The 13,314-nt window shown below is 45.0% G+C and overlaps 1 protein-coding gene across 1 annotated transcript in view; it reads right to left on the bottom strand.

Annotated features, from left to right (window-relative positions):
• The window catches only part of MBTD1 (mbt domain containing 1), a gene marked incomplete in the record, with an annotated part of 2,241,711 nt that overhangs the window by 739,481 nt on the left and 1,488,916 nt on the right, over nucleotides 1–13,314 (bottom strand).

Raw genomic sequence — 13,314 nt, 5'->3', positions numbered from 1 at the left:
ATAAAAATGTAATTGTCTATTTACATCCAGCAAATGAAGACAGCATTCTCCCTTGAGTAATTTGGAAAAAAGACTGGTAGGTCAATGGTCTGGTTAACTGTCAATTCTGAAATAATTTTGGGCAGGCAGGAAGGTTAGTCCAGAGTGATACTCTGTCCTTATGAAAGACCATGTAGGGACGCTTTATGCACAGGGATGAAACTTGGATATGTGTCTTGCTGAGGTGACAGCTACTAAAAATAGGGATTTCCAGGTTAAGAACTTCATACTGCAAGTGGCAGCAGGTTCAAAAGGTGATTGAGTCAGGAATTGCAGTACCAGTGTTAAGTTCCAAGGTTCGATCAGTTCCTTGAAGGGTGGTCTGACATGCAAGACCCCTGTCAGGAAGGTTTTACATAGATGATGGGAAATTAAGGATGAGTCTTGGAATCCATTATGGAAGTCTGAGATAGCAGCCAAATGTACTCTAATGGTGGAGGCTGCTGCTCCTAAATGAAGAAGACCTGATAAATAATCCAAAATTACAGTAACAGGAGCTGAGCAAGGGTCTAGTTCTCTCTGTTAGGACCAAATAAGGAATCTCTTCCACTTGCTACGATAAATTTTCCTGGTGGATGGTTTATGCGAAGCCAGAAGAATGTTCCATACCAGGGAGGTAAGGTTATTCTGCCTGGTGATTACTGGAAGTAGAGCAACCAAGCTGTCAGCTTGAGACTGGATATATTTGGGTGAAACAACCCCTGCAGGTTTAAGATTAATTCCGGAGTAGGATCCAGAATCCATGGTTGGGCATATTAGGTGAGGCCAAAGGAAGGGAAACCAGATTTGTTGGGGCCAACAGGGAGCAATGAGGATTACTCTGTTTCTCAACTGAAGGGCCTTTCGAAATTGTGGGATCAGGGGAAGGGGAGTGAAGGCATATAGAAGTCCTATGGGCCAATCGTGTATTAGAGTGCCCCTCGGGGACTCCCCCTGTGGGGGAATTGTGGCAACGTAGCTGCTGCATTTGTGATTTGCTGGAGAGGGCAAACAGGTCGCAGCAAGGCTGGCTCCAGCGGCTGAATATCTTCACCACTATGGTCAAGTTGATAGATCACTTGTGAAGCAGGAGGATACATCTGCTCAGTTTGTCTGCAAGCACATTGAATTTCCGGGAATGTGAGTTGCTATCAGAAAGTGGTTGGAAGCTATCGCCCACTGCCAAATTCTCACGGCCTCTTGACACAATGGGTAGGACTTGGTTCCCCCCTTGTTTGTTGATGTACCAGACCACTGACATGTTGTTGGACTGAATGGCAATTGTCCCTGACGGAAGGACAGATTGGAATGCTTGCAATGCTAGAAGCACTACCCTCAGTTCTAGGACACTGATATGCAGATTGGCCTCCATGGCTGACAAAGTGGCTTGGACCATCTTTCCCTGAAAATGCCCCCCCCCCCCAATCAGGGAAGTGTCCGTGGTCACTGTGGCCTTGGGCTGAGATGGGGAGAAAGGGCAAAACCATAAATCTTTTTCTGGTTTCATCCACCAAGTTGAATCCTTTTTGCATCACTTTGTTATGTGGATCTGAAAGGACATAGGATGGTGCAAAGGGGACCACTGTGTCAGCAGAAGCCACTGAAGAAGTCTTATGTGTAGCCTCACTAAGGGAACTATTGCAATCGATGCTGCCATAGATCCTAAAAGATGAAGGACAGCCCGAGCTGGGACCTTGTCTTGACAGAGTATCACCAAGAGTTGAGACCAGAGTCTTTCTAATCTGTGAAATGGCAGGGAGACTAGGCAAGAGTGGGTATCGAAAGTTGCTTCTATAAATTCCAAAGTTTGAGGAGGAGTCAACTTGCATTTGTCCCTGTTTATAGAGATTCCTAGGTGGTTTGCTAGATCTAGAGTGTAGTTTATGGCTGTGACCAGTAGACGCTTGGTGGGGGCGGAAAGGAGCCAATCGTTTAAGTACGGAAACACTCAGAATCCTTGCAGTCTCAAGTGAGCTGTTACCACTGCTATACATTTGGTGAACACTCTGAGGGTTGTAGAGTCCAAAGGGCAGCGCCTAGAACTGGTAATGACTGGTTCCCAGCCAGAAGCGAAGAAATCTTCTGGAGTATTTGTCCATTTTTATGTGGTAATATGCATTTTGAAGATTTATTGAGCACATCCAGTCATCTTTCTCTACGAATGGTAGGATAGAATGAACCGTGACCATCCAGAATTTTGTCTGGATGACAAATTTGTTCAGAATGCTGAAATCCAAAATTGGTCTCCAGTCCCGTCTTTTTTTTTTTTTGGCACTAAAAAGAGCCTGAGTAAAATCTGGATCCTATCTGATCTGGTGGGACTGCCTGGATGACTCTTTTTGAAACAGCTTTTGTATTTCTTGAGCTGCTGCTTCCCTTTGACTGGGTGGAACATCGGGAATGTGCCTTAATGGTTTTGGGCAAATATCGAAGGGTATGTGATAACCTCTGGCTATTATATTCTGCACTCAAGAATCTGTGGTTATTGTTTTCCAGGCAGGGTGGTGCAGAGTGAAATTTCCCCCGGCTCCTTCCAGAGGAAAGCAATCGGGCCGCTCTTCAGGAGCGCTGGTAGGACTGACTAGATCCCTGGGTAAGTGGATCCTCTCTGCCTCTGTAGGGGCATCTTCCCAATGAGCTACCCCCTCTGCCCCAGGGAGTAAACTCACCACGTGAGTCATGGAAAGGACCTTGGGATTTTTTCTGCCACATCTTTCCACTTTTCTGATTCCTAGAGTAGGGTCGCTGAGGGGTGGAAAAACGTAAGCCTATGGCAGACAGGGTCCTAATGTCCTTCTCACACCTGGCTAGTGTTTCTTTCACTTTCAGGCCAAAAAGGGAAGATGCTTCCACTGGAGCATTAAAAAAGGAAGACTTAAAAGGGTCCACAAAAAAGTCGCATGACGTCCCATTACAATGCTCGAACCTGCAGCTCCAGCCGCCCATTCAGTAGTGTGAGAGATTAACTGCATGGACGAGTTGGATATAGATTCCAGGGTCGCAAGCTGTGAGGCAACTTTGTCCCACATCTCATCAGAAACTGCCCCTGCTAAGGTTCTGGAGAGTCCTGAGATTAGGTGTCTCTGAAGCCTAGAAAAGTGCACCAAGTAATTCAAAGACCAAATGGCACAGGTCGATGAGGCAAACACTTGCTTCCCTAACCTGTCCACTGCCCGAGACTCCCTGTTTAGGGGGTGGACAATCTGGCTCTCCCTGACGAGCTATTTCCTAGTGGCCGCCACCACCATAGCATCTACCGGTAGGCCTTTGGACCAGTGTGGGTTTCCTTCAGGAGCGGACAAAATTTTGTCTGGTCTCTGCAAGATTGATTCAATAGTATTAGGACTCTTCCATGTGCGCTACACAATGAGTTACACCAGTTTGTTTGCAGGCAGGGTCGCTCAAGAAGTAGAGGGTCGAGCACAAAAAGCCTGCAAGAATACAGACTCCTCAGAGGAAGGGGTGGTGGACTTCCAGTCTCCCCGTTGCCCCGCTCCGACGAGCTCATTCCCAAGGAAGAAGGCCAAAGAGGACTTGGTACTGCCAAGACTCTCAGAACCATAGTAGATGGCACTGTAGTAGGGGTCACAGTGCCAGCAGCCCAGTCACAATCCTAGGGATGGCTCATCTCAGAGCAAGTTGATGACCAAAGGGTCAGCTCCGGAACCATGGTGAGGTCCACCAGTGGAACCAAAGAAGTGGGAACTGAAATCAGCGTCTGTGCCGGGTGCTTCGATACCTGCAAGGAGGTCAAAGGAGGAGAATATGTTGCAGTCCGTGGAGAAAAACTCCCAACTTCGGATGGGAGGGGAGTTGTGGAAGGTGTTGAAATCCCTCTGGCCATCAGCAGCTGATCTACAAGACGCACCACGTCCAATTCTGAAAGGCTCCTGGTAGATCAGGTTGATATCTCCGACAGAGAATCAGGCCGTTCCAAAAAAGGGCTATATTGCTTACCTAAGGAAGGATATGCAGTGGGGAAAATATCGGTTCCGAGCAGTCCCTCCTATAGGCACCGTGGTCTCAAGACCAGTAACATGCATAGGGAGGGGGAAGTGGCCGGTCCTGGATTCTCTATTGTTGGTGCCAAATAGGATGGAACTGAATTTGAAGGCATAGTTGGTGTAGAAGACATTGTCGGTGCAATGGCTGGTGTCGGGGTCAAGATTACTGAAGACGGCACAGAAGTGGATGCATGCGGCTTCGGAACCGAGGACTACTCCGTTGAGGCCTCAGAGACTAAGTCTTTTTTTCCAATTTAGGAATTTTTGGTCTGGGTTCAGACTTCCCATTACCAGAATGAGGTGAAGAAGGAACAGAGTGGGATCTTTTCTTGTGTTCTTTCTTTGGAGGGGGTGAACCCTCTGACTCAGAAATTGCCTCTGCGAAAGGTGTTTTTAATAGGCCCTTTAGAATCAGTTTATTTTTCCTCTTGTTTAAGGTACGAGAACTGAATCCTTTACACATGTCATAAGGAGGCCGAACAGATAAATGTGGGATACCCAGACAATAGACACATGAAATGCACCTGTCCAAATTAAGCATTTTGCAACTGCATTGGTCGCATTGTTTGAATTCTGTTGTCCCTTTTTTCTCCGACATGACGGAGAACAACCTTAGCAAATTCCTTACCTGGCATCAACAAATACAAAACAATACAGTAACCGTTAAACTCTAAGTAAAACAGATAGAAAAATGTTTTTTTTTTTACTTTTTAAAGGTAGGAAATACCAGCAATGGTATGCAGATTACCTCAAGAGCTAAGGGAAAGAAAGTAGAGGGACAGGAAAGGCCTGTATCAACAATGGTACTACGATTATCAAGATGGTAATGAGGTTTGAAGAAAAGGTTTTGCCAAAGGGGGTAAAAAGTTTAGTGACTAGTAATAAACATATAAACTCTAGATGTAAAACAGCAAAGGAGAGAGATTCTGTGGAAAATTGATTTCAGAATAATAATTTTTAGAGTACTGAGCTGAGAGCTGGCTTGAAACGTCTTGATGGCTATTCGGCAAACAAGATCTGAGGTAAAAGGGAGAGGGGAACTACGGGTAAAAGCTTAGCTCCAGAGTTTTTTTGGCTGGCACAAGGTTGTTATAAGGCCGACTCGGTTCCGAGGTCAGAACCAACACCCATTTGTAAAGAGTGAATGAAGATTAACATCAGATCTGTAGTTCACCAAGAAAGCTCTATACCAAAATGTCCTTCCTAGCATAGATTTTAGAACTCAAATTCTTGCAATCATATATTTCATAGTAAGAAAAACAGTGCAGGATAAGAAACTACTCAGTGTACCCTTTTCCCATGATATATGAAAGGCTTTAAACTGACAACAGACAATATAAAAAAACAGTCTCAAAACACATTTTTTGTCAGTCAGCTTCATGGCATCGAGGAATAAAGCCTGATTACGTCATAGGTGACCAAAGCTTGAGTTGTGGCTTGTGTATCGTAGAGTCTGGTTAAGGTGAATAGGAGTGAGAAGTCACTGCTAGCTTGCCAATTTAGGGTGGGGATGAGGCATTTCTGGCTCACCACCAAGGTGGCACCTAGATGGAACACTAGGTTCACCTAGTGGAGCTCAAGACAGCTAAGCCCATGCTGTTAAGGTGTTTAGCACTAGTACAGCCAATGGGAATTAAGAGTGTGGGCAAACTTCTCCTTTGGAGATTGCAACATCAGGCTCAGAGTTACTGCTGATAGAGAGAGGGTAGGCTGCCCCTCAGGAGTACCAAGATGCCTATTTCCTACCACTAGACTCTTGTCAGGGAATAGAAGGGCTGACTGGAATTCCTGTGCAGGTATGAATGGGTTGTAGGGCTCACACCCACAGCATTTCCTTGTTAAGTCAATTAAGGGCATATCCTCTTCCAGATAGCATAACTGCCTTAAAGTGCTTTCTTCTTTTTTCAGTCTCAAAAGGATCATGTCATATGCAAACTCCCACACATCCACAAAACTAATAGCACTGTAAACACCCATTCAAAAGGTCTTAAGCTCCACTGAAATATAAACATGACCTGGTCTGAGATAGTCATCCATCACAGAGAATCCCTATTTTATAGAACAGACTCCCCTTTAATGTAGAAAGGATAGTTGTGTAACACCTTACCATAATGACAGATGTCCTTCTCTTCTCTGTTGCGTTATTCTTTACATGGGGGAGTTATCTGCCATAGGTGACCTGATGTTGGCCAGTATACAAAAATCTTTCACTACTGTAGGGTGCATGGCACACTGCATGTAAGCTGCTATCATACATCAGCCATAAAAGTGATGTACACGCTCATCAACCTCAGAACTGAATGCCCCAGGAGGAATGCCAGCCTTTGGAAAGTAGGGTATGACCGTCCAAGTTAAAGAACCAACCAACCAACCACAGGAAGGAGGGAGGGATTGGAATACTGCAAAAGAAAAAAGGAGGACATCTATCATTATGTTAAGATTTTACACAACTATTCAATATCCTTCTATTCATTTGTTGCAGTATTTTTAATACCAGGGAGAGTACAAAAGCTCATAAGGAGATGGTGGAGAAAGAAACAGTCAAGCTCTCCAGGACGCTATAGAGTATGGCTCTGGCAAAACCTACCCTAGACAGAAATGCCATCCAATCTGTAATGTTTAGTGAAGATATGCACAGAAGTCCATGTAGCCACTTCTAGAATAAAGCCAGTATCTAGTCCTTTGAAGAAAGCACAGGATGAAGCTACAGCCCTAGTGGAATGCGCCTTTACAGAAGATGCAAGGGTCTTACCATGATTCACACAACAAAACAAAACAGCCTTAGAGATCCAAGTAGAAATAGTCTGCTTGGAAACAAGCAATCCCGCTACCCTGGAGTAATAGGAAACAGAGAGCTGGTCTGATTTCCTGATAGATTTAGTCTTGTTTAAATCAAATCTAAGTTGTCTATGCCCGTCCACAGGGTGTGCAGCACCTTCTCACTACAGTCCTGGGGAGAAGGAAAGAAGGTAGGTAAATTAATGGACTGGTTGGGTGACAATTCATTGACTACCTTGGGCATAAAGGAAGGGTTGGTATGCAAAGACACCCTGTCTTTATGAAAAGCCAAAAAGGGGGGAAGAGGCCATAACAGCCTGGAGCTCAGACACACCTCTGGCTGAAGTTAAAGCTAGTAGTAGCACAGTTTTTCTGCAGGGAAGCTGATGAAGCTGGCTTGAAAGGGGGGAAGAGTCAGCTTTTTGAGTACAAAATTGAGATTTCAAGGAGGAGGAATAGATTTCTTGGGAGGTCTAATGTGAAGAACGCCTTTAAGAAATTGTTTAGCCTCAAATCTCCTAGCTAGAGGGGAATAGAGGCAGGCAGGCAGAAACAGGTGACATATGGGCCTTCACAGAAGAGTAGATCAAGCCAGCATTGAGCAATTTACACAAATAAGATAGAACCAAGGGGATTTCACTTGAAACTCACAGCAGATTCTATTGCTATCCCAGTCTCCACTCTCATAAACAGATCAAATGTTGAAAACTATGTGCCCAAACTCTGGAAAATATCCTATGTTACACCCATACATAAAGGCAAGACCTCCACTGAACTTAATAACTACAGACCCACTGCTTTACTCTCCCCAGGGTTGCCAGACGTCCCTATTTGGGCGGGACTGTCCCGAGATCAGCAGCCTGATCCCAAGTCCCGCCCTGCCAGTTTAAATCCCGGCCAGAATCCGCTTTGTTTGTTTGTTTTTTTTTTTTTTTTTTGATTGTCCCGTATACCTGGCATACGGGCCAATCAAAAATTGCTAAACACGGAGCTTCTTGTGTTCCGCATTAAACACGAGAAGCTCAGTGTTTAGCGATTTTTGATTGGCCCATATGCCGGTATACGGGCCAATCAAAAATCGCTAAACACGTAGCTACTTGTTTTGAATGCGGAACTGCAATGCATTAAACACGAGAAGCTCCGTGTTTAGTGCAGAGCTACTGAGCAAGCTCAGTTCTTTAATGTGGAACTGTGTTCCGCATTAAAGACTTTTTTTTTTTTTTGGTCTTCACTTGCCATGAGAAACCTTCTTTTTTTTTTTGTCCCTACCTGGGGGGCTGGAAATCTGGAAACCCTGCTCTCCCCCCTGGCCAAAATCCTAGAAAAAAGCATCCATACCCAGACGCTAAACTATCTCCTAGATAGCAATATCCTGTCACCTACTCAGCATGGTTTCAGACCTGCCCATAGTACCACTACAGCCCTCCTCTGCTTCACAGACACAGTAAATCATCTCAAAAATGAAGGCCTACAAGTGTCGAATCTTTTTCTGGATATAACAAAAAGCATATGATACAGTCTCACACCAAATCCTGCTAAACAAACTAAACCAATATCATCTGTCAAATTCCACTCTTACAAGGTTCCAAAGCTACTTAACTGACAGGTACCAAGCTGTGAAATGGGAAAATTCTCTCTCTCCCCAGCTGCCCATAACTACAGGAGTCCCACAGGGTTCTGTCTTAGGACCACTACTATTCACAGTCTTCACAAATGACCTCCATAAAGTACAGTTTTGTACCTACCATAAATGTAGATGTCCGATAGGTATGCATCTGCAGTCCTAACATATGGGTTGTCCTGCCTCAGGCAGCCCTTCGGTCGGCCGGATTCCAAAGTCTGGGTCTGGCCTCGGCTGATGTCGCACTTCACCCGACGTCATAGCTGCTGTTTATTGGGTATAAAGGCATCAGCCGACGCCATTTTCCTCAGTGTTTCTTGCCCCAGATGCCAGGTGCCCTCTAGGAAGGCTAAATTTGGATACATGCAAATAATTCCAAACAGTAGAGAGCAAACAATATAAGAATATATATATATATATATATATATATATATATATATATATATATATATATACATATATACAAACAAATACACCATAATAGATTCCCCCAGCTAGCTAAAAGAGGGGTAAATACCCTAGGAATACCACAGAGGGAAGGAGGGTGGGTAATCCTGACTGCAGATGCATACCTATCGGACATCTACATTTATGGTAGGTACAAAACTGTACTATGTCCTTCAAGGATGCATCTGCAGTCCTAACATATGGGTAGAATACCATAGCCAAACTGAGGGAGGAGGCACTAAGATAAAGATGGTGTAGTTAAGATCCCTTGCAAAACAGCAGTTGCAAAACCTGCTCGGGATCTAGAATATAAGGGAAGATTATAATGCTTGGCAAATGTATGCACGGAGCTCCAAGTAGCAGCTTCTAAAATGTCTTTGGTAGCCACTCCTCGTAGGAAAGCTGTAGTGGTGGCTGTAGCTCTTGTGGAATGAGGTCTGATATTTTCAGGAGTTGTCTTTCCATGAAAAGAGTAGCAAAAACGAATGCAATTTCCTATCCATTTTGAGATGGTCTGTTTTGAAATTGCTTTTCCTTGCATTCCTGTTGCATATGCTACCAGAAGCTGGTCAGTTTTTCTGCTGGTCTTAGTTCTGTCCAGATAGTAGCGTAATTGTCTGTGCACATCCAAGGTATGTAGCAGTCTTTCCCCCCTGTTCTGTGGGTTGGGGAAGAATGTAGGTAAATGAATCGCTTGGTTCAGTGATACTCTGGAGACCACTTTTGGCATAAAGGTAGGGTTAGTTCTCAGAGAGACTCTGTCCTGATGGAAGATAAGGAAGGGTTGTACTGCCATTAATGCCTGTAACTCAGATACCCTTCTTGCTGAAGTGATTGCTAGCAGGAAAGCAGTTTTCCAAGACAAGAACTGTAATTCTGCTGTTGCTGCTGGTTCAAAAGGAGGAAGTGTTAACTTTTCCAGCACAAAGTTGAGATCCCATGTAGGTAAAGGGGGTTTCCTTGGAGGTTTTACATTTCTGATTCCTCTCAAGAACTGCCTGAGTAGAGGATGAGAGAAGACAGGAGGATCCATGTTGTATTCTGCTGAAATTGCTGATGCATGAATCTTAATGGAGGAGTAAGACAGGCCATTGTGGAACAGTTCTGCTAAGTATTCCAGGATGTGTGCTATGTTTGCCAATGAGACATTTTCTCCCTTTGCTGCACTCCAAATGAGGTATCTTTTCCACTTGGCTGAATAAGTCTTCCTTGTGGAAGGTCTGTGTGCCTCCAGGATAATGTCCTTAACCCTCTGGGATAAACCTGGGTTATTTTGTTTTATGCAATATTCCAAGCAGCTAGCTGCAGTGTTTTCAAGTTTGGATGTAGGATCTTGTAGTTGTCCTGTGTTAGAAGGAAGGGACATAGAGGTAGAGGCCATGCGTGTGTCCGAGACATGCTTCTCAGTAGCGGATACCAATGTTGCCTCGGCCAGTCTGGAGCTATCAGGATTACCCTTGGCTGATCCTCTCTGATCTTCAGTAGAACTTTGTACATCAAGGGAAGAGGTGGAAATGCATATGCTGTCAGGTTTTTCCAGTTGAAGGAAAGGGAGTCCACCCTCCAAGCAAGTGGGTGGTATGCTCTTGTGCAGAATTTCTTCAATTGGTGGTTGTGTGGGGAGGCGAACAGGTCTATCTCTGGTAGTCCCCATTTCTTTGTTATGGCTTTGAAGATATCTGGATGCAGCATCCATTCATGAGCATCCGTGGTAGTTCTGCTTAAGGTGTCTGCTAGAGAATTTTCTTTTCCTGGTACAAATCTGGCCTGAAGTTGAATGTTGAGATTCAGGGCCACATTCCACAGGTCCATTGCCATCCGGCATAGAGGATATGAATGTGTACCTCCCTGTTTGTTGATGTACCACATGACTGTGGTATTGTCGGTCCTTATCAGCAGATGACCCTGTTGAAGGAGTGGTCTGAATGCCTGGATCGCATGTTTCACTGCCAGCATCTCCTTTAGATTTATGTGTAGATTCAGCTGGTCTTGGGTCCATAGGCCTTGAATACACTTGTCCACCATGTGTGCCCCCCATCCTAGGTCTGAGGCGTCCGTGGTGATGGTCTGGCTTGGATGAGGTTTGTGGAAAGGCAAGCCTCTGTTCCACTGACAGGCCTGAGCCCACCACAGGAATTCTTGCTTCAGGCAGGGAATTATTGGAATCTGGGCTTGCAGACTGTGCTTGTGTTGAGACCATACATTCCTTAGGTACCATTGTAGCTTTCTCATATGCAGCCTGGCATGTGGAACCAATATTATGCATGATGCCATGTAGCCCAGGGCTTGCAGGCCTTTCCTTGCAGTAAGCCGAGTTTGTGTTGTTAATGTCATGAAGTAGGCTGGTAGTTGCTTTTGTTTTTCTTCTGTGAGAAAAGCCATCTGAGTTGATGTATCCAGTTCTGCACCCAAGAATGTTATCCTTTGGGATGGTACTAGTCTTGACTTTTGCATGTTGACTGTGTATCCGAAGGCTTGCAACAGTTGTATGACATTTTCCAAATCTTTTGTTAATTTTGCCTTGTTGTCCGCTTGTATTAGGCAGTCGTCCAGGTATGGGTAAATTTGAATTCCCTGAAGCCTGCAATGAGCAATTACTGATGCCAGGCATTTCATGAATACTCTGGGCAGTAGATAAGCCAAAGGCAATGCTGAGAATTGATAATGCTCTGATCCTGCAAGAAATCTGAGGTGTCTTCTGCAATCTAGTCGTATAGGGACGTGCAGGTATGCCTCCTTGAGATCTAGAGTCACCAGCCAAGACTCCTTGCCCAGCATGGGAAGAAGCTGCTGGAGGGTCAGCATTTTGAATTTTGGAACAATGAGGTATGTGTTCAGTGCGGACAAGTCTAGAATAGGTCTCCATTGATTTTCTTTTCTTGGTACAAGGAAAAGCCTGGAGTAAAATCCTTGGCCTTGTTCCATAGGTGGTACCTCTTCTATAGCTCTCATCCTTAGTAAGTTGTTGACTTGTCTTAGAGCGTCTGTTTTTTGGGTTGGTTGTAGGTTTGGCATTCCTCTCTTTTTTGGTAGAGTGTGGAAGTGAAACATGTAGCCCTTGTCTATTGTTTGTAAAGTCCATTTGTCTCCTGTAATGCAATGCCAGTTGTCGGAGAATAAGGCTAGCTTTCCACCCAAGGGTGCTTCCAGTTGTTCCCTGGTAGGCGGAACTAGAGCCAAGTCATTGTGTCTGCCCTGTGGAAGTGGTTGTAGTTGAATCTGTGGCAGTATTTCTCTGGTTGGTAGGTTGCCACTGACGTCCCCTGTAGGCACCCCTAGATTGACCTCTGCCTCTGGGGCATCTATTTCTACCTCTCTGCGCTCTGGAGTTGTCTGGAAAGGACCAATTCTTCGAAGGCCAATTTCGGCTAAACCTCGGAGGTTGGACCTGTAAGAAAACCTTGACTGTTTGGACAGATTTTGCTTTTTCTTCCACCTTCTTTAGAACCTCCTGTGCAGGGGAGCCAAACAAACTTTGTTTCTCCATGGGAGCATCTAGGAGTTTTGACTTAACATGGCCTGGTAAGGATTGTTCTTTTAACCAGGCATGCCTTCGAATCACTGTTCCAGTCATAGCTGATCTAAAGGAAGCCTCCAGTGCATCATAGCCACATTTTAAGGAATAGTTACTGACCTGCTGAGAGTTATGTACCAAATCCTGAAGGGACTTGCGATCTAAAGGTTCAGGAGAAGACAGTTTTTTGTTTATCTGGTCTAACAAAAATTTCTGGTACTGAATCATGTGAAATTGACAGTTCAAGGCCCTGGCCGAAAGAGTAGCAGAAGTATAAACCTTTTTACCCCATCTCTCCAATGCTCTAGATTCCCTTTCAGAGGGAAGAGGGTTTTTGGCAGAGGCAGCTGCCACACCTTTAGGGCCCTGTGAAATGGTTTCAGGGTCTGCAACAGGAGCCTTATACAAATGGAAATGTGTGTCCGGGACCCTGTAATATCTGTCTGGCTTGGCAGGGGCCGGAGGAAGAGAATCAGGGGCAGTACAGGCATCATTATATGCATCATCAACAACTGTTAGTACTGGCGGAATGGCTAAAGGCCTATGCTGTGGTAAGTGTAAAAAGGTCCTAAGCCTTTTCCTTGAATCTGAAAAATCCTGGCCCTGCCATTGGAAGTGTTCCCTCATAGCATGCAAAGTTTCCCCAAAGGAAAATTCTTCAGGAGGAGAAGCAGAAGGAATGGAGTCTTCTGCATCAGAATCCTCATAAGGAGAATATGGGCCTTCGTGAGGGTCTGAAATGTCTGAGTCATCCGAGGAATAATCTGTAGAGACAGGTTCGGGGGGTTCAGTCCTAGGCCTCTTGTCTGGAGGGGGCTGAAAGGCCCTGTCTGGGTGAGGTTGGGATCCCCTGATCAAAGAAATGAGATCCTCAGCCAGGCTGAGCATTTGGGAACTAGAGGTAGGCCTATGTGAAGGAGTTTTAGCAGGTA

The sequence above is a fragment of the Protopterus annectens genome, chromosome 10.part0 (genome assembly GCF_019279795.1).
Source record: "Protopterus annectens isolate FY-2018-M chromosome 10.part0, PAN1.0, whole genome shotgun sequence".
Classification (NCBI taxonomy): Eukaryota; Metazoa; Chordata; order Ceratodontiformes; family Protopteridae; genus Protopterus; species Protopterus annectens.
Note: the sequence above shows the minus strand (reverse complement) of the source record. Positions and strands in the feature narration are given on the sequence as shown.